Raw genomic sequence first — 22,123 nt, 5'->3', positions numbered from 1 at the left:
TCACATTCTTACCAAAACTGAATCTTGAAAAAGCTCAGATATATTTTTTTTCTGGATCCAAACTTACACACACACACACACACACACACACACACACACATTCATTTTTAAAAATATCAAACTTGAGGAGTGGCCTAAGATTTTTTGGGTGCTCTGGACAAATAGAATCCATCCTTCTCCTTACCTATTATGTTTTGTTGTATGCTGAGCAGTAGCAATAGCATATTAAGGAAACAAGAGCTGATCAAGATGCTCTTTTCTCATTTTCATTTTTTTATGTCTGTCACTTTACTTCCCCCCTCCTTTAAAACTGCATTCCTATCAGTGGCTGGCCATAGCATAGGCTGTGTGCACATTACTAGCTTAAAATGCAGATAGGTTGTTCTTTCTCTTCATTTGGATTGAAGCTGGTTTGCAGGAAAATGAATCTGAACAGAGTATTTCATAAAAAAACACACAATAGGACAGATAAAGGATAGAGTGTGGCTAACTTCATTTGTGCAACCTCTTCCCAAACCAGTGGCAGGAGTGCATTAAGTGCAGCATAGGAGAAATAGCTTGCAAAAAATGTTATATTAGTCAAAGTTGCATACAAAATGTGTATATTAGGAGAAATGTGCACTTAAATGTCAGTAAGAACTTAAAAAATAAAATAAAAACTGATTTGGAAATGTAGAGAACTGAATGTAAAACTGGAAAAATGTGAACCTGAGAGAAACCAAAATTGAAGATTTGCCCATCCTGATCGCGTCCTTCCCAACCTGATCGCAATACCTGAGGAGGGTGTGGAGTGGGGTTCATGAGCAGCGCAGCCAGGAGAGATGGTGTCACCTAGGAAAGCTCCTGAGGTCCAGATGTTGAGACCTAGAGGGGTGTCTTTTATCTCTAGCCCTTAGGTTTCATTGAGTCTTTGAAGTATAGCTGCTCAGTCCAGATCTACCACCAAGGTTGACACTACCATAGATATTGTTTCAAGTTGCGTGGGAGAAAAAAAATGTAGAAGAAACCAAAGTGAACATATCTACTAAACTGAATGGTTTAATCACACATGGCTTTGTTATAGCAGGTTAGCAAAGATCTGTTAAATTAAAATTCTTTTCTTTCTCTCCATTACAAATCAAGCCCCTTTTCTTCAAACATATCTACTTGCTGTCTCCCTTCCCAGCTGCGTATATAAAGTTCATTTGGTAATCACTGCAGTGCCTCAAAGCTCACTTAAACATTTTATCTTTATGTTTTTGATATAGATTTCCAAGATCTTCTGAAAACAATTTGTGTGGCATTATCATGAATGAAGGACGCAGGTGGCGCTGTGGGTAAAAGCCTCAGCGCCTAGGGCTTGCCGATCGAAAGGTCGGCGGTTCGAATCCCCATGGCGGGGTGCGCTCCCGTTGTTCGATCCCAGCGCCTGCCAACCTAGCAGTTCAAAAGCACCCCCGGGTGCAAGTAGATAAATAGGGACCGCTTACTAGCGGGAAGGTAAACAGTGTTCCGTGTGCGGCTCTGGCTTGCCAGAGCAGCGATGTCACGCTGGCCACATGACCCAGAAGTGTCTCCGGACAGCGCTGGCTCCCGGCCTCTTGAGTGAGATGGGCGCACAACCCTAGAGTCTGTCAAGACTGGCCCGTATGGGCAGGGGTACCTTTACCTTTTTTCACGAATGAATGAATTTTATTATTTCAGTCACGGACCAGTTCCTGCCCACATACAATATCAAGGAAGTCATAAAACACAATAGGGATACATTTGAATTTGCAAGTAGGCATAACAGGGACATTACAGATATAGCAACAGTTAAAAAATATATAAATTAAAACTTAGTCACTAACATATAATCTAAAATTATCATTTAAAACCTTAATCGTTATGATAGTCCAGCTTGTTCACTAAGTTTAATATGAACTCTGTGGTCATTCTTTTGGGTTAGCCCTTTACCATAACAAAGGAAAAAGACTGAGAATTTTTAGGGGGCTTGATGATCAGCAGCAAATAGTTATTGAAGCCTCTTCACCCAGTGGGGTAGCGTGGGGGGTGCAGGGGGGGCCGGCCGCACCGGGCGCAACATCTGGGGTTAGGGCAAATCCACAGGTTAGGGGGCGCAAATCCACGGGTTAGGGGGCGCAAATTCACGGGTTAGGGGGCGCAAATTACTTGCCTTGCCCCGGGTGCTGACAACCCACGCTACGCCACTGTCTTCACCACAAATGGTAAGGGTCCTGCTTTAAATCATGATGAATCCCTCTGTTTCGCTAATTTCATATAGCTTCCAAGCTGAAAGTTCAAAATTTAAACATCGTTTTAACATCAGTTCTCTCCTCATAAAACATAGATAGTTACATTCTTACAATGAGGAATGTGCATAAATCAAACAGTGCATAACTGAGGAAAAATCCTCCTATTTGTCAAATCTGCATTTGATTATCTATATAGCTTTTTGAATATCATAACTGAGGAAATCTGTATGCTTGCAACATATGGGGCTAAGTTTTAGCAGGTACCAATGCACTGTTAAGTGACGCAGAATGCAGAAGTGTATATTTCCCCCCAATCTGGTCATCTCCCTCCTGCCATGATGAAGGAATAACACTAAGCCATTTTGAGGTAAGTCTAAATCTGTGCCTCTGTTTGACAATTGTCTTGCATATTATTAGTTGCAGGAACACGGCAGTAGTGTGCTACATCTGATTTGTGTGAATTATCAGAAGCTTTCGCTGCAGCAAGTTGTGTGACCTTTCTTAACTATAAATGGAGTTAATTTTAGCTGGGTAGATATATTCCAATGTGCATTTAATGATGGGATAGAGGAGAGGCTGCTGTAACTGTTTTCTCAGGGCATAATTGCTTGTGGGGAAAGACCTATATCTCTGATTATTACAAGGAATTTTTAAAAAGGAACCACAAATGCACTGCTTTTGCAATTAAATCTGGATAAAAATGCCTTTGACCCCAACTGTGAAGATTTCCCCTGTTGAAATTTGAAATAGCTGTCCCTGCTTTAGAGTTGTCCTTTTGTTGCAGTAGGTGGCAAAACAGGAAATGTTTCTGATGGCACTTACTGACAGGAAATGGCCATAAATAACAGACTGAAATAAACTAAATTAGTGTCAGGTACAATCTGCTAGTCAAAAGGATTGATTGACAGTTGGTGGTACCATTCCTTTACTGTCTTTTAAACCATTTTTTATGGTACAGACACTTTTCATATGCCACCTGATGCTTAAGCCCCTTTGAAAATGACAGTGTCTGACAGAAAGAGGCAATAGGAACTCTGCTTCTTTCCAACGGATAGAACAAACAGAAATAAACCTTTTCCTTGACAGCTTTTCTCCAACAGCTCGTCTCTTAGAAGCACCAACATGGCGACAGGCACAGCAGCTAAGGAGAAGGCCTCTCTTCTATTCGGGGGGGGGGGACCTCCATCATGGCATCGAACAGCTCCATTTTTACCTCAGACATTTCTCAGGTAAGAAACACCTATGCAAACAAGGGGGGAGTAGTAGTTTTGCTCCTGACAATCAGGACACCTATAGGAGCCTTATGCTTGTTCCCAACCCTACCTGCTGCCTGCAAACAATGAAAGCCCCTCACTATTATCTATTCTGCGCCATCCAAATCCAATTTTAAAGCTTGCCTCTGCAGTTGAAGTGGCTCAGCAAGGTATGTTGGACGTCAGTGGAGCAACCTTTCACTCAGCCAGCTCTGCCTGTGCCAGTTTGGCATGACAGCTGAGGAGAAGGCGAAGTAGTGTAGCAATATAGTGGAGCTGGGGATAGGTGGTGGAACAGATGTGTATTGCTTTGGGTCTTGTTCTATAGAGTGGGTGCTCCAAAGGGGATCAACTACTGATGACCCTCTTGCCATTTTTGTGTGAGATAAAGACACTATCCCACATTTTGGGATTTGCTGGAAATAGAAGGTTGTTTCCAATTAAGTCATACTCAGAGTAGACCCATGGAAATCAGAAGACCTAAGCTGGTTGTTTCTATCCATTTCAGTTTATCTACTTGGAACATAACTAACACTGTTTTCAAACCTACACACGTCTGCTGTGAGTGTTAAATTTAATAATTTCACAATTAATTATTATTTTAAAAATCTAACAGGATGAAAAGAGCATACACACACAGAGAGACTTCAATTACAGTGGTACCTTGGTTTTCGAATGGCTTGGCTCCTGAACAAATTGGCTCTCGAATGCTGCAACCCCAGAAGTGAGTGCTCCGGTTTGCGAACATTTTTTGAAAGCCGAACGTCCAGCGCAGCTACCACTTGGACCAATTGAATGCAGGAAGCTCCTGCAGCCAATCAGAAGCCACACCTTGGTTTTCAAACGGTTCCAAGAGTCGAACGGACTCCCGGAACAGATTAAATTTGACAACTAAGGTACCACTGTACAATGAATGGGTTAGTTTCACCTAACAAACTGAATGTGTGATTAAGAGAGAGAAGAGTTTTTAGTGGAAATGAGGCTTTGGACTGGGGCAGGGGGTCCCTGTTGTTGCTTTGGGGGATCTGATATAGGTTCCCTTGCATGTTATTTAGGTGTCTGCAGACTCTGTCTAATATTTGGAAATACTAGTATGAACTCACCAGTCTGCTCTTGCATCTCAGAAAACTGTACACTTTAGTGCTGCTCCTAATCATCTCACCCCTCATGGCAGTGAGAGGATACTTGGGAAAGGGCTGCAGCTCAACAGTGGAACATCCCTGGCACCTCCAGGCACAGGAGAGGATGTATTTATTAGATATTATCCTTCCTTCTCCACATTTGTGAGTTCAGCAGAGTGCCACCCATTTGCTTAAAGGGCAGCTTAGATAGGCTAGTTTTAGCCTTTAAGTAATCCAGAGTGCTTTAAGGCAGACTGGGTTTTCCTGGTATCCCCCCCCCCCCCTTAAAACAATAATCACACAAACAGTCTTGTAAAAAGTAAACATAACATTTACTCATTCAAAATACTTGTTGAAGAGTAACAGGTCGAGCAACTTTTTCCAGGCAGGCTTAAAATGGTAATTCATTTACAAGGACATACTGAAGTCTGGTTTAAGATGGAGTCTGAGCATGTCGCTCTGACTTAGCAGGTGTCCTCACATTGCTGGCAGAGCAGAAAGAGATGGAAAGAGAGGAAGAGGGTGAGCCCAGACAGGCAGGAGGATATATAGCTATGCCCTCCCGCTGTCAGGGCACAGTGGGAATGTCTCTCGCAGAATTCTCTCTAACAAACTTACAGGGAAACTTTGTGAGCTTCAGCTCCTATCATGTTCCTCACTAGCAAAACATGAATTGTTGGTTTGGCTGCACTTTAAATACCGTATTTTTCACGCCATAATACGCACCTGACCATAAGGCGCACCTAGTTTTTAGAGGGGGAATGCAAGAAAAAATATATATTTAAAGGGAGTGCTGAGCAGAGCCTGTATGCATCCCAGGCTCTGCTCAGCGCTCCCTTTCACGAGCTGCGTCGAGCGTGTGTGCGGCGCTTGCAGGCTGTTCCCCAAGGAGGGAGAAGGGATACTCCCCGTGCCCTGCAGAGGCAGTGCTCCCTCTAGCTGTTCTGGCTTTGGGATACCCCCGCGAAGCTTCCGCAGGGCAGCAGGGTGAAGGCTCCCCGTGCCCTGCGGAGGCTTCCCGCAGCTAAGCCAGAAGCTAGAACAGCAAGAAGGAGCACTGCTCAGTGCTCCCTCTAGCTGTTCTGGCTTCTGGGATAGCCATGCAGCCTGCATTCGCTCCATAAGACACACACACATTTCCCCTTACTTTTTAGGAGGGGAAAAGTGCGTCTTATAGAGCGAAGAATATGGTAACCCACAAGCTGGGTGAGACCCCTCCCTGAAACCCTGGAGAGCTGTTGCCAGTCACTGTAGATAGTGGCCTGACTATGCGCAAGGCAGCTTCCTGTGTGTGCGCGCATGCACAAACACATGTTCATTGAGATTCCCTTGGGCAAGCATTTTTCTCTCCCATTAAGTAATATTTAATACAGAACAGGTCCACAGAAATTCTCGTTGATCTCTTAATAAATCACACGGCTCTTTCAGACAGATTTTACTTACTCATTTGCTTGTATGGCAATTGTTTTCTAAGAAACAGGGAGAAAGGCAATAACGGTAGAATGGATGGTTGTATTACTGGAGTTAAATATTCTGTGCAAAAATAACGGCAATGTATTTCCTTCGGAAATGGTGCTTTTCGTAGCCAGAAAGATTAATGAAATTGTTGTTTGTTGTGGAAAGCGTCAGGATCCATACATTTCAAATACAGTACATTGCTGAGTGTATTTAAACTAAGTATAAAAGCAAGAAACTGTATGCAAATTGGGAGGGGAATAGTTTGCTAATATATGTATATGTTTATGTTCATGTAGGCCACAAATTGCTGAAAGACCACCTCCTCTATAGGCTCTCTCAGGTGTTAAGATTGGGAGGGGCTCCTCTTGGCAGTCCCATTGCCCTCAGAAGTTGTGGGGTGACAGCCTGTAGCAACCCCTAGCCCTTGGAATTCCCTCCCCACAGAGGTGCATCTGGAACCTTCATTATACTGTATATAGGTTTTGTTGTATGCTGAAACCACATCTCCTTACCCTGGCCTCTGACACTTGAAATATATTTTTTGGAGCTACCCTCTTCTTCTTACTGTAAATTGTTTCAATGGGTTTTAATATTTAATATTGTATTTTTTATATTATTGCAACTCATCCATGGACCTTATGGTGAAAAGTGGTAAGAAATACAACAAGGACAACCAATAGATGCATACATATACATATATATATATATATATATATGCTTTAAAAGTATAGGTGTTCACTGTCCAAAATTACATACTGCAGGGTATAGAAAAATACATAATAAATTTGATGTATTTTTGCTATCCTGCAATATATGTTAAGATTATGAATATTAAAAAAATTGAAGATACATATTTCTACATATACATGTCATCTAGAAGCTAATGTTTCCTGTTAAAACAGCTTCCACTCAAATGCCAAGAAGCAGATTTTTAATGTATGGAAGAATCTTGGGGAAGTGATTCATTTCTCAGCCTCAGGTTCCCCATCTGTAATAATGAATAACTTATATAAGCTACTTTGTATACATTGGATACAATATTTTCCAAACAACATTTAAGGGGGATAGGATACAAAAAAATATTGCATGCTGACTGGGGATGATGGGAGCTGTAGCCCCAAACATCAGGAAGTTGGCAAAGACTGTTCTAAAAGGAATATCCCTTCCTGCCTCTAAGCCAGGCATAGGCAAGCTCAGCCCTCCAGATGTTTTTGGCCTACAACTCCCATGATCCCTAGCTAGCAGACCAGTGGTCAGGGATGATGGGAATTGTAGTCCCAAAACATCTGGAGGGCCAAGTTTGCCTATGCCTGCTCTAAGCATCATTATCAGGGCTGTTATACTATGGTCTATAAGCAAGAACATATTTATCAGAGAGAAAACAGCTGAGGATTACTTTGACTAGTGGGTCGTCTCCAGTGGTCACCAATTTTGATGCCTTCTAAGAAATAAAAAGTAAAGCACTGCATCTTAGATAAGTGCTGAGACATCAGTTTAAAACACCTCGGGTCAATATCCCTCACATTTATCTGGCTGTATTAAATATACATATATAGTCGGCAAGGAATTAATACTGTATCGTAAATATCTTTTGATACAAGCTACTCCCAGAGCAAAGGTTCTTTCACACCTTCATCAGTTTGAAACTGGTATACCCCATGAGGCAGATAAGGTTATAATTCTGGCATGCCAAGCCTAGATAGAGACAGTGGCTGATCATTATCTACAAAGAGATGGACTTCTTTAAATATAAAAAGTAATTGTACAGCACTTTTAAGCTGTGCAGCCCAAGGAGCTGTGAGCATTCATCTTTGTGGTGATTCTAAAAATAACTAGTTTGCCCTCTTTAAAAAAGCGAGAGGGGGGAAAGATTAAAAAATAAGGTGACTTATTGCTTTGAAATCGGGATCATCCAAAGCATATTTGCCTTGCCCTCGAGACAGAAGTCACTGGAGCAACTGTTCTGGCATAAAATCAGTATGGCTATAGCCTCAATATTACTAATGGCAAGGTTTAAATGTATATTAATGTCACAGAACTGTAGAGTTGGAAAGGAACTCAAAGGTCATTTAGTCCAATCCCCTGCAATGCAGGAATCTCAACTCAACATCCATAACAGATGTCCATCCAATCTCTGCTTAAAAACCTCCAAGAAAGGAGAGTCTACGACATTCAAAGGGAGCCTGTTCCACTGTCGAACAGCTCTTACTGTCAGAAAGTTCTTCCTGCTGTTTAGTCGGAATCTCCTTTCTCATAACTTGAAGCCATTGGCTCAAGTCCTCCCTTCCTGAACAGTAGATGGTCCATCTTCCATGTGACAATCCTTTGGATATTTGAAGATGGTTATCATATCCCCTCTCAGTCTCCTCTTTTCCAGGCTAAACATACCCACCTCCTAAACCATTCATCATAAGGCTTAGTTTCCAGACCCTTGATCATCTTGGTTGCCCTCCTCTGCACATGTTCCAGCTTGTCAACGTCCTTCTTGAATTGTGGCGCCCAGAATTGGACACAGTATTCCAAGTACGGTACTATTTACCTTCATTTGGACACTATACTTCTGTTGATGCAACCTAGAATAGCATTAGCTTTCTATGCATTAAGTCCTTCTCCCTCACTGCAAATCAAAAAATTATATTGAATCCTCTCTTTTCCCTTTTTCCATCGGGCGCTTCACACTTTAGAGGTCACATTTCCAAAAGCGTTTTTTTGTCTGCAGTTCTGCAGGGCATAAAACTTTTGAATTCAAAATGAAAACTGAAACTCCTGCGCAAACCCATTCCAGCAGAAAGGAATAAAAGGAAAATGCTGTAAGAATCATACATTAATTACATTTAGTAGGGTGCTCCACCCTCTGCACCCATCACTGCACCATAATGCAAGAGAATGGGACTCACTGGAAGTGGGACCCCTCTAGACCATTCAGCCCCATTCTGTCTTGTGCAACTAGTGAAATACCTTCTTGCACACAGTGCAGTGACAGCGCATGGTGTGAGAAGCAGATATGTAGGTTGCGTCTTCCAACTCCCAAACAGCAGCCATCATCCCTGACAGAAGAAGACCCATTTTTGAGAGAGGTGTGCTGCTGTTACCTTCACTGTGTTGTTTTGCCAGTGCTCAGCATGCAGGTCCATAGCCCACAGCACAAATAAGAACTGGTCTGCTGCCCAGAAAGTCCCTTGTAGAGATGGATTGTGCTATGACTAGTAACACAGAATTGGTACCACGGTGTATATTTTAATTTGCTGCAGAGTCAAAAATATATTATTCGGACAAGTGTGTTCCTCTGATAGGCATCCATTTTCCGTATACACAAGCAGGCCACAGCCATCCTGTAAATCCCAGGGTGCTACTGAAGTAGAATGATTAACAGAATGCCATTTCTAGAGAGTTGCAAAATGTGATTATGTGCAGCCCCTGATTTAAGAGCAAAGTAACGCTGTAATTTAGTAATTGGCTCACAAACACTTGCAGGTACAATTCCATCTCTGGCCATAAATCGTAAAACTGAATGTGTGGCCCCAGGTAATCCACACCACCTGTGTGCCTCCATGCCCTACTTTGTAATATATAGCTAACACCGGTGCGCCTCGTGGATTTTCCTTAATTGTCAACTAAGGCCCTATTTCCAATGTTTCTCTTCCTTGTAATGCTAACTTTCCATCAGGAAACTGCTGCTAAGTCCCAGTCTCAAGCAAGCCTAGGTATGAGCTGATGGAATTGTAATGAGTCATCAGGTCTATGCACACGAATAACATGAAATATTATGTGTGTCTATATTAACAGTGCTGGGAACAACTCAGTCATGTCAATGAAACCTTTAAAAAAAAACCAACCCTGAAGAATATGTAACCTGCGCAGAAAATCTCGTGAACAATCCTGTAATGTCATATCTGGAGAAGTCTGCAAACGTCATGTTTGTGAGCTGGCTGGCAGGCTGATTAGAACTCCAATCTTTTCATTCATTCTTGGGAAGGCACACATTGCGTAAACTACTACTCTGTGTATGCAGGTGAGTGCAAACAATGAATTTGGCATATCAGTGGAGGTGGGGGTGAGGAGAGAGAGGCTTGGGGCCCCAGCACTGACCCCAGCCAAACATGGAAAAGCCAGGAACTGAACCTGGAATATATTTTTTTCTGCAACACTCACACTATGTTTGACTGCTCAACTGCAGCCCTACTGCACATGAAGTGAATCCCATGATCTTCTAGCCAAGCATAATGTATTGGGTCACTGCAGCATTGTGAACTGCATGCACTGAGCATCCACATGTCCAGGATATCGACCACAATACTGTTGGCATGGGCAAGGAAGACATGATATGGGAGGAAAGCTCTTGCCCATCAATGAATCTCTTTTCCTTGCATTCACCTCTCTTTTACACCTTCTCTGTCTACATAAATCAGTTAAAAAGGAAGCAATTTACTGTTGTTCTGGGATAATCCCTGTAGGGCGTGATTTCAGGTGCGTATCGTAATCAAACTTGTCATGCCCATGAGACCTCTTCTTCTTGGAGCCTGCGATGTGTATTGCAGAGGACTCAGGGAAGGTATGACTTTAGACAGCTAGCCTGCCAACTGTGTGTCTCTAAAGGGGAGAATGTCAATCTGCGAGACAAATGCTTATTCTCCAGCCTCCCTTAGGTATACAATGACATCTTTTGCAACAAGAATGCCGTTTCGCAACCATATCCAAAAATAGTTCTTTCACCATTAAGCCTAATGTGCCACCGATGATTCTTTTCCTGTTATATCTGTCTCTGGTTTGCTATTCGGTTGATGACGGGGTTCAGTCCCGATGTCATGAACATGCAACGAATCCCAGCGCTGTGTGACAAAAGTGTGCGATACTAGCATCTTCTATCGCTCTGGGGTGCTACAAATGTCGTATATTATATAGGTTAAACTACGGGGAAAACATGAAATACGTCACTGTAATGAACAGAGTTTCATGGAAAGGCTTTTCTCTTGGGACAGATCAGGTTGGTCAGGAATATGATGCGCGTCTTCCTAGTTTCCCCTCTCTAAACCAGCCTGTGAGATGATTTTGTCCCGGACCAGGAGGCAGGGCCCAGGATCAATTGTTAAAAGTAGTGGGAGGGGCGTAAAGTTTCCGGGTGACGTCAGCCGCCCGTGGCCCCACCCTTCCTGGGCGGGCCCTTGTCAGTTTCATCCTTTGTAACTTTCCCACTTGGAACTCAACTGAGATGCTCAACTTGCGAGGAGCCGCGGAGCACCGAGCGCTCTCGGCTCCATCTTCAGTCGACGGGATCCTACGGCGGATTCGGACGCCACATCTCGCCTTGCAACCCTGCAGCCACCCTCGCCCCGGGAAGAGCCGGGCGGGCTATTGAGGAGGGCCGATCACCACGGGGAGGGCGAGAAGTCCCCGTTGCCAGAAATAGGGCAGCTCCCCCCGCCGCCACCGGAACGCTTCCCACCCCTCTGATCCCTTCCAGCGGCAGAGCAGATTTGCAGGTGGGTCTTGGCGCGGCGCGGGGCCCCCGTGGCTTGCTGCAGTGAGGCGAGGGGAGGAGGGCCCCTGCTGGAGCCTCGGCGCCGGAGACGGCTGGGAAGACACCCGGGCATGTGCCGTAAGAAGCTCGGTCGGCAAGCTTTCCCTCGCGGGGTTCTGAGGCTGCGGCTGTAAGGGGGAAAGGCTGCGCGTTGGGAAGTAGGCGCCTGTCCCGCCGCGGAGCTTGGGGAGAAAGTGGCCTCCCTGCGGCGATCCAACCTGTGGGGTCGACCGGGCTGCGCGCGAACGCTCCCCTTCGTTGCCGCCGTGAATTGCTTGGAGTGTTTCTGCGCTGCACCTTCACTTCGGCAAAGTGACTCCGAGCTGAGTAATTGCGGATCTTCATTCCCGCACCCATCCACCCACTCGCGCTGTCTTGATTTCCCCAGCCCGTGCAGTGAGCGCGCGCACACATTCAAATATTAATTGGAGGGGGGTCCGCGCGCAAAAAGGGGGTTCAGAGTGGGACGGGGGCGGTGGAGTCAGGAGGCTGGCGGAGGGTTAAGAAAAGGAGCCAGCTCAGACCCCACGTGGAAGTCGATCTGCAGCTGCTGCAAAAGGAACTGGCGTCTGCTCCCTTTGCTGCTCGGTGCGCGCGCCCACCCTCTCCCGCGGCGATCGGAGATTCTCGCTTGGGCCCGGGGCAGAAAGAGGCACGTCGCCCCCTGTGGGGCGGGAGGTGCTGCCGTCGTCTGCGCGCTTCTCATGGGAGAGACTCGGCGAGGCTGGCTTCCCAGCCTTGCGCAGAGAGCCATGGAGGCGCGGCGCGGGGTAGGGGCAGCTCAGATTCGGGCTGGCCACGCGGCAGATGCGCGCGCGGGGGGGGGGTCTGCTTCCGAGTCAGGCGTCCCCTCCTCCCACTGAGACTCTTTCGGGGTCCTTCTCGCCTTCCTTTACTCCCGTAGCACAGGAGAGAGAGAGAGAGAGGAGGCAAAGCTTCCTCGGCTTCACTTTACCCAGGCAATCCATGCGCGCGCACGGGGCTGGTGGAAGCAACGTACAGGTTGCAGCTATGCGCTTGCAAGTTTCGTGCCTCGAGAAAAGGTTGGTGCCGCTGGCTAGTCCGGATGGGACAATCTGCGGAAGCCCAACTGGAGCTGGTGGCATTAGCCGGCATTAGCAACTGTAATTCCACACGCACACATCAACTCTTTCTCGCTGCCGCCCGCTCCCCCTCTCCCCGGGCAGATTCTGCTATTTTGATTTCCTTTTCCCCGCCCATCAACTCGCTCTCTCGCGCTTATTTCCATGACAACAGCGAATGTCACAACTAAAAGATTCTGTCTTAATTGCAGGTTGGAGAGTGCGGGGGGGGGGGTGTTGTTTTGAGAACAGGAGTTTTTATGCTTCGAGTCAGATCCAGGCTAAAGATGCCTCTAAAAAGGGAACGATCTCCATAGACTAGAGGATCTGCGCTCAGACCGTGCTTGGGGAGGCATCTTGTAAGTTTAGCGGTTCTGTTTTGGCGCCCGGGTGGAGATGCTGCCCGCCTCCCCTGGCCTTGTGGGTGGGAAGCTCGACCTGCGTTTTCTCGCATGTGTGTTCCTCGGGCTACGGCGTGTCCCTCGCTTTCTTGTCCTTCGTTACAGAAACTCCCGGGGTTGGAGTGCGCAGCGCCACCAGCGTTCGCTGTGGTTCGCAGAAGAGCGCCCGCGGGGCTGCGTTAGCAAACAGAACTCATCCGCAAGGAAGGAGGCGCGCTCAACTCCTTTGCCCTGGCTGAGGGTTTCTCTGTGTTTTATTTAATCACCCGATAAGCTGAGATTCGAAGGGGTGGCTGCTGAGGCTTTTAAATATGCGCTCATATCCAGTTAAAATTATTAAGATCCGTACAGAACTTAGAGTTCATTTTTAATAACAGAGCAGCCTTTTTGACTAGGGCTCCAGAGCACGGATAAAACAACTCACCAAGAAAACCTCTTCTATAGATATATATTTGGAGCGGGGTGTAAATATCATCTGGCATTATTTTGGACCAGCTCTGTAAATCTCTGCCTTCCACAGCCATAAACATTGTGACTAGCCAAAATAAAAGATCCCCATTTTTTATTTTTGTTTTAAACCCTCAAACTGATGCCTGTATTGGGATATATTAAATTCATTCGCAGTCAGGGTGGGAAGTATTTCAGAGGCCTCCTGCTTATGTGTGCTTTTTCAGAGCCCTGTTGCCATATCCTAAAATCACATCCGCCTTAAACATACTGGATTACTTGATGTGGAACACCATGTCAAACTAGGGATACAAGAAGGGCTAATTAATACATGCTGAAGAGGGTGGATCTCACTTCATATGCCTGTTGGCACCCTAAAGAGGAAACTATGCCATCTGAAACAGAAGATCCCTTTCCTGCCAATTCGTATTGGATTCTTTTCCTACCTTTGCCATATTAGCATCATTTGACTGAGCTAGGGATATTGGAGTTGCAGAAGAAGACTCCTTCCACCTCTGTGCCTCCCCAAATGCTCAGGAACTCTGAGCACACCTTGTAAACAAAAGTAAGAGAACTCCATTTGGGCTCACCCCTAGGCCTCGGGTCCCAGCAACTGCAAATGACATGCACTGTTTTCGTTATCAGTAGCAGTGTGAACCAATTAAAGGATTTTTAGTTGATTGATCATCTGCCTCTTTAATTAGCAGATTAACTATAGCTAGTTATAATTTGATTGAGTTTTCATATTACAAAACATCATTAATAGGTGCCAAAGAGCTACCACTTGTTCTTAAAAAGACTGTCTTTAATATTTTTCACTTGTGACTCTTAAAGGTATTAACAGGATGAGATGAGTTACAGTTACATACTAGAACCAAAATATTCTCAAAAGTGGACAAGTGTGCCATTAATCTGAAGTCGCCTGATTAAAAATTACACTCTCTGATTACAATTGGCTCCTGGAAGCTTTAGATAATTGGTCTACTTATTAAAGCATGTGGCCCTTGCTGTCACGTTTCACTTTCCACAGAGCTGCCAATGAGCCCCTTCTGATTCCTCCCTGTGGAGCCCTGTGGCCTATGCCCATTGTTGGTCATTCCCAGAACTATGTTGGATTTTCCGCCTTCACAGTGATTGTGTGCCCCAAAAGACACTTCAGCTCAGAATTCCTTAAACCAAATGATATATAGTGGTGTTTTTTTTAAGTAAACACTTTAATGGATCATCTATTAAGGTCTGAGCTTAGAAAACAAAACAAAAAATGGCTGCACTTTTAAAATGTAATATGTGGAGTCCAATCCTATGCATGTTTACTCAGAAGTTAGCCCCTGGGTCTTTTGTGTGGTTCACTCTCTGAGAAGTTTCTTTGGCTTTCTGCTTCAGGACATCTGCTCCTTCTCCCTTACATTCTGAAAAGGAAAGAGGGCTCACCTAGTCTTACTCAAGTTAATTGAAAGTTGGGTGCAAATGAACACAAGTGCATCTGGGCTCAAGATAAGAGAGAATCTTATGTTGGATGGAAATCAGCTTTAAAAAAAAATACAATGTTAGGCATGGCACCTTGTAAACAGAGAGTGATGGGGAACCCTTGAGCCAGCAAGTGCCGTTGAGCAGATACACACACAATTCCTGGAATGGTCTGCACGTTGCCCTTTCAGCTATCATCTATGACTTGGCAGAGCTAGAATTCCCCAAACCCACCTCCCAGCCTATCAACTCAAATCCAAACAGGCATGTGGAAAAACATGCCATCTTTCAAAATTCACATGTGTTTTATAAAGATTTGTGAACGGGAATGGGCAAGTCACCTGGTGGTGTGTGCCTTTTCTGCAAAATCTGCCTGGACCCTTCAACTTGTGCTTTCACATGCATTTCTTCATTAAGGGGTTAAGCATTGCTATGAGCCACAATGACTGCGTACTACTATCCAGTATCGGAGGTAGAATGCTTTTGAATTCCAGTTGTTGAAGAGCACAAGTGGGAAGAGTGGTGTTGCACTCATGTCCTGCTTTGCAGGGTTTTTGTAGGGAATTGGTTGGCCACACTGGAAAGCAGGTTGCTGAACAAGATAGGCCTTGGGGTCTGATCCCACAGGGATCTTTTTGTGTTCTTATGATTCCATAGGATTGGTCCCTAGGTTCCATAGGTTTGGCTGCACATTGTTTTTTAATTCATGAGCTTTCTGATATATCCCCTTCCTCCATCATCCTGCATTGTGAATGACAGTTGAGTTGTATTCATGCAGATGGATTGTGCAGTTGGCACATAAAATGGCTTCAATCACATGTGCAGATCAACTGATCTCCTACTGTAATGGAGGGTGAGGGGGAGGACCTGTTCTGCCCCTCATTTATTTTAAAGCCCAAACCTGTAGCTCAGCTTCACCAACCTTGGTGTATTTTGCTTTCATGGCCCTGGGGTGCCTTCTTTCCCCCAAGGCGCTTAAGATAAATACTGCATACGGAGCTCTTGACGCATTTCACAGACAGAGTTCACTGTTGAGATGAAAAGCCTTCAGCTCAGGAATAGATTCAGGATGGAGACGGCCTTTCTTCCCGCAGTTGAAAGAGGTTTGAAATAAAGGTGGCTGCTTTCGGTGGGTACATTTCATCCCACCTCTGCAGCCACTAAAGAGATTTTGCAAGTTCCTGTATTGTTAAAAAAAAAAAAAAAAAAACCCCGACCAGAATTCAGAGTGAATCAAAAGAAACGTGTGGGCAGCTCTCGCAATGGGAGGTGATGCCTCTCTAAAACCCATGCAAAACACTCTTTAAAAACGATTCCCTTTCTCCAACCTCAGTTGGTAGAAGCGGCTGTTGGCGCCCCTTTGGGGTAGAGAAATGCACAGGTAGGGAGAGATGTTTGCTCCACGTAGCTGCCAGCAGATTGACTTACGTAGGGAAACAATCCTTGCATTTACTTGGTTCTTTTCCTAAGTGTCTGGGAACACAATAACATAGGAAGCATCACAGAAAGTCAAACCAATGGTCTCTTGAGATCTGTCGTGTCTATACTGGCAAGAGGCTCTCATATTGTTAAGGCCCGTCTATAAACAGCAGTTTCCAGAAGATGTGTGAAAGAAGGCAGGGATGGTTCCTTGCAAAACTCTACAGGTAGAGAGTTCCAACTGATCCTCAAGAGCTTGAGAAACACCAGAAGTTCTCCATCAGAGGATCTCAGTGGCAGAGGTGGAGCATAAGGAATCAGACGGTGCTTAAGGTAATGTTGGGTCCAAGCTGCTTAGGGCTTTGTAAATTAACACAAGGACCTTAAACCTGGCATGATAGCAAATCAGCAAGCGGTGCATATCTCTTGGCAGAATAGCATGCTCTTGTGAGCAGTCTGGCAGCTGCATCCTGCACTAGGTGCAGCTTCTGGACCCCATACAAGGGCAGTCCCATATAAAGGGCATTACAGGAGTCCAGTCTTGAGGTCACCCATGTATGGACCACTTGGGTCAGATTATTGCCCACCTCATCATTTCCCATTTAATGGAGAATCAAAGCCTTTAAGGAGAAGCAGAGGAAAGCCATCTTGGCGCCCAATCTGTGAACAGTTAATGTTGTGGGTCTGTTCAGATACTGCCAAGTCTGTGTGCTATCTCGGCACCTGGTGTGAAAACCACCAGCTCAGCCTGGCCTTGCTGGCATGCTTGAGTTCCTGACAGAGATAGGTCTTTGCCTAGGCAGGGGGAGAGCAGGGCAGAAGGGTTTGAAAAGACGTGACTTGCGGAAGATACAGATATACATGCATGTCAGTAATCTGCATATATGTCTGCTTGCCTGTTCTGTTATTGAGATGTTGGGAAAGGTTTAATTCATTAACTATATATGCTTCAACTTTGATCCATCCTGGTTTATTAATATGCAAGGAAACATATGGTAAAGGGCTAAACTAAGGAGAACAGCCCATTTTTAATTGTCTAGGCAATTTCTCTTTATTTATATAGTCAGCCCACTTGAGAGGATCCCTATGAAGCCCTGAGAATTTGGAATTTAGTAATGCTGTTGGCTTCCCTCCTCCTAGGGCAGTGGTTCTCAAGCTTTTTTCCCTGGGCCGCATTTTCAGAATAAAAATTTGCTTGCGCCTCTCACTTAATTTTTTTTATTGATAAGAAATACATTGGAAAGCAAAAAGTAACAACAACTCACAGTGCTTGATTTATAACATAGAACACAACTACTTTATAATGTGATCATGGGACATGCAGAAAGTATAAAAACAATGCAGCTACATTAGATCATGAATCATTCCCAGTGAGAGGTGTGAGCTTGCTTTTGCCGTGTAATCTCATTTATATTAGGTCTAATTTGAGACAAACAAACTCTTGTCTGCTCATCAACACAAAGAAGCTCTTTTCTGATCTTTCATATTTGTCAGAATTGAAAATCCCTGTTCAGAACAATATGTCATGGAGAACTGTAGAAGAATAGCCAATGTGCTTGAAGAGAGGTGTGGACATATTTAAAATTATTTTGAGACTACTATACTATACTATACTGACATGTTGAAATGTTTCTTTGATTGTCCTTGAATCTTACTGCCACACTTGCCATCTTCTCCTGCCACACCAATGTGGCGTGCCACACCCTTTGTGAACCACTGTTCTAGGGGAAAGCCATCACTCAGGGAGGGGGTCTGGCCTCTGACACTTCACAATGAAACCTTTTGCTCCTATCTCTGAAACTGCAGTTTAACATTGGAACTGAACCTTAGATAAACAAAGTTCCCACTTAGGATCAGCTCTACTAGGACATCAGGTGGCAGATTTTTAGGGTACTGGTACAGAAAAGCAAAATGTCGATCAATATCTTAGTTTGATACATTTCCCAAAATGGGATCACCACTTGGATTTTCTGCCAGGCAGCAAAATGTCTCTAGTTATGATGACCAACAGCAAGCTTGCTTAGTAGCATGTTACATATTTGATGCCTGCAGAGCCTCTGTCTTCATAAAGTCTATAGAAGTGGATTGTGCCTTTTCTTCTCACCCAATCCTGGCAACAAACAATGTAAGACATAATCCACAGGGATGACTCCTGCATGGAATGTGATGGGTGCATAAAGGTGACCATGTTTTGTTTGGAAAATTCCAGTGGGGTAGCGATATGACTTTTGTTACAGCAAAAACAAATGCCTTATTAGATAAGGTGTCACAAGACACTTTGAGGAAATGTTTATTTTAGCTGAAAGGATAATTCACAAATCACAAGCATAATTCACAAGTGGACTTTATGTCCGTGGATTTCAGGATGCAGGCTGGAGTGCTTATGGTAGTTCAAGATCAAAAAGGTCTATTTGATTGCTCACCTCCCTGTAAAAAAAATATTTCCTGTGATACAGGATTCACACTTGTTCAAGGCAGGTGCTCTGGGTCTGGGAATTCTGGCTGCAGTGACTCATTACAACTTGTTAAAAGAGGTCCAAAGGGAAGCCAGATTTGCAAATCTAAGGGCATGCAGCTATTTGAAATGAAACAGTCAAACTTAAAGTGGCTTTTCTCTTGGGTACAGATAATTTATAAACATGGCTGAAGATCAAATGTGCCAGCCGGCATCTGATCTGATCTTAAGGAAAATATCCCCCTAAGAACTCCTTCATGAAGCACTCAGCCATTTAAATTCAATCAAAGTCAATATATTGGCATAATGAGTGGTACAAATGTTGGCGAAGTGTGACAGAATGCTACATTCGTCCCCCCAAAAAACCTGCCATGGGGAAACACGAAGTAGATAGGAACAACCTATACGCAACAGATCTAAAGCCTTTTGCTGTGACCGGAATCTTTTGTGTGTGATTTAGGGAGGGAGGGCTCATTTATTCCACTTTGTAGCTTGTTTCGCTGATATACTCAACTGATTCTTGGAAAACTGATTCCATTTTAGGACTTTTATGTTCAGACTATAAATGTCAATTGCTTTGTTCAAGCTCATTTGTTCTCCTGAGGTACGTGATTCAGTTATGACTCGCATTACAAAGTATACTAGGTTGCCTGCCTGCTACCAATGTTTTGTTTTTGTACACTGCTCTGTTAAAAAAAAAGGTTTTCATGTTCTTTCCTGAAGATAGACTGATTTATTTTAAAGTTAATTGAGAGCCAAAGTGATAACTCAGTTAAAGAGTGTTATATTTAAATCCCTGCTCAGCCATGAAGTTCACTGGGCAACCTGGGGCTAGTCACTATGGTTGCTCTACATACTTACACATTCTTAGGGCTTTTTTCAAATAAGTCAGGGCTTTTTTCAAATAAACCTGAAAACCAGTTTGATTGGGCTGGGGGGGTGTTTCAGAGTCTCTGTGCAACCTTAGCTCCTCGGAGGAGTGGATGTTTATTCTGAATAATTACTAGCGTTTTCTCAAAGTGGGATGGCGGGACATTTTCCCAGGGCTCAGGTTCAAGTGGAAGAGCGGGCAAAGGCCAGGCCTAAATGGTACCATCACTCCATGACATTTGGAGTTTTCACGCCATGCCTTTACTTGTCTGTAATGTGCATATCATGTGCGGGTGGTGTGTTGAGTCTCCCGCTTTCCAGCTCAGCATGGCATGCTGTTCTAATTGTGTGGGAAGTGAAACATCACGTGGCACATGGCATGGAAGGAATTTTTATTTGTCTGCCAGAGTGGTTTGTGCAGTGGCCAGAAGGCCAAGCTTATGAAAACAGTCTAGCCCTCTTGCTACCTATCATGGTCTGTAAAAGTGCTTGCACAAAGGGAGGGAGTCCAAGGTCTGCCTGTGCAAGGTAGCTATATTAATTAAGGGAAGAGTCTATGGAAACAAAAGGCAACCTTTCAATGCTGCCTGTCTCTCTTGATATATGATGCTTCCACAACACACACACACACACCACAGTAGACTACTATGTAGCAAAGATGGAGAGCCTGTGGCCTCCAGATGTTGTACTCCAACGCCTGTATCCCTAACACCAGGCCATGCTGGATGGGCCTGATTGAAGTTGGGAGCCCAGCAATATCTGAACGGCCATGGGTTCCCCATTCCTGATGCAGAGCAAACACCACACTTGTCAACATTACACTCCAGTTTCTAAACTGGCACCTAGCAATGCGGTAAGTGTAACATTTAGACCTAACTGAAGGCCAGGTAGTATCTGGAGGATTGCGGGAACATAGGGCGTACTGTTCTTTCTTCCTCTCTGGCACAGCTGTTAGGCGCCAGGATCACTTGCTAAGCAGCTGCTGCCAATTCCATCCTTTTCCCCAATCCTTGTATGTGGCAGTCATGCAGAAGGCGGTGGAAGGAAAGGCAAAGCCCAGAGAGAATTCTCTCAGCAACCATGAGAGCTAGGTGGGGGTAGGTGTGCCTCTTGCAGTTATTAATATTGCACATTTGGAGCAATAGGATGACTCTTCTTGGAATAAAAATTGTCCAGACCAAAAATATGGTTCCAAAGCTTTAATAACTTTCTTCAAAACAGACCTACAACAATAGCGATACGTTCAAATAGTTGCATAAAACCATGTGCTTGTCCAAGCAGATGTACATCTTCTTAGAAATGTAAAATTACTCCAAACAGAACTGAAATCAAAGTTATTTCTCTCCATGCAGCCTGCATTCCAGCCTGAGGCTGTTCTCTCCAGGAGAGAATCATCAGCACAAGGTGGCTTGAGAACAAGGACAACTCCCACAAAATGGAGATTTGCAACTGAATACCCCTCCCATGTAATCTAAGTTAAACAGCACATGAGAGAGTAGCAGTGATACATTCTCAGTTAATTATCAGCCTGTTTGGTGCTCAGAGAGCTTCACTGGAAATTTCCATGCTCCTTTTAGCAATACACATACAGAGCTATTTTCCATTTACAATTAAACAATTACGCTTAACAGTGCCCCCCACAGTTTGAGTTTCGAAACAGCAACCACAAATCTCCAGTGTGTGGGGTTACTAATTACACAATACTTGTTAAAAGCCTGTCCTCTGATGAAGTTCTCTGCTAATTCAGTAACTCTGTTAATGCTCCATTTTTGTCTCCCCAAACCTGATGCCCTGCAGGTGTTTTGGACTACAACTTCCATCAGCCTCAGTTGACTGGGTCTGATGGGAGTTGTAGTCCAAAACACCTGGAGGGCACCTGGTTGAGGCACACTGGCCTATAGTGTGGTGCCAAAATAACTTGAACCAGCCCGTTGCTAGAGCAGTGGTAATTCTCCTTCTTGTATGTAATCATCTCTCCCCACATTGCCCTGATGACTCTCAGTGTTCCTGCTGCCTTTTCTCAGCATGTTCTCTTGCTGCTAAGCCCAGGAGAACAGTAACGGAAGGCAGTGTTTGAAGTAAGAACAAGCTGCTGATTTATAAAACAGCATCTTTCTGCTACTCCTCTCCTTAGTACTGCCTAGCATCCAACTTGGTGGTGTGGTTTTTTTCCCCTGTTGGTGCGCCTATGATTGATGTTAGCAATGCCATTAGATTCGGTACAGGCTATTTTGGAGGGGTTCGTGTGTGTTCTGTCTCTGCCTCTTGCTATTTCCCTCTGAACTCTCAGAGCAAAGTTGAGACAGCAGCATGTGGGTGGGATACCAGCAAGGAGCATCTGTTCAAAGAAACAAAGTGAGGAAATTCCAGTATGGGGTCAGTGCTGGGGCCCCAAGCC

The 22,123-nt window shown here is 44.5% G+C and overlaps 1 protein-coding gene across 2 annotated transcripts in view; it reads left to right on the top strand.

Annotated features, from left to right (window-relative positions):
- The first annotated feature begins 11,243 nt into the window (after window positions 1–11,243).
- CAMKV (CaM kinase like vesicle associated) overlaps window positions 11,244–22,123 on the top strand; it is a 58,289-nt gene continuing 47,409 nt past the window's right edge. The window contains exon 1 of one of the 2 annotated variants that reach the window (XM_028718623.2): window positions 11,244–11,546. The gene's annotated coding sequence lies outside the window, so the exon portion shown is untranslated. Of the gene's footprint in view, window positions 11,547–12,908; window positions 13,026–22,123 lie in introns of those variants that run through there. The other variant, XM_077924729.1, reaches the window with a different exon arrangement.

The sequence above is a fragment of the Podarcis muralis genome, chromosome 2, assembly GCF_964188315.1.
Source record: "Podarcis muralis chromosome 2, rPodMur119.hap1.1, whole genome shotgun sequence".
NCBI classification, from domain to species: Eukaryota; Metazoa; Chordata; class Lepidosauria; order Squamata; family Lacertidae; genus Podarcis; species Podarcis muralis.
This window is presented reverse-complemented; position numbering and strand designations above follow the sequence as displayed.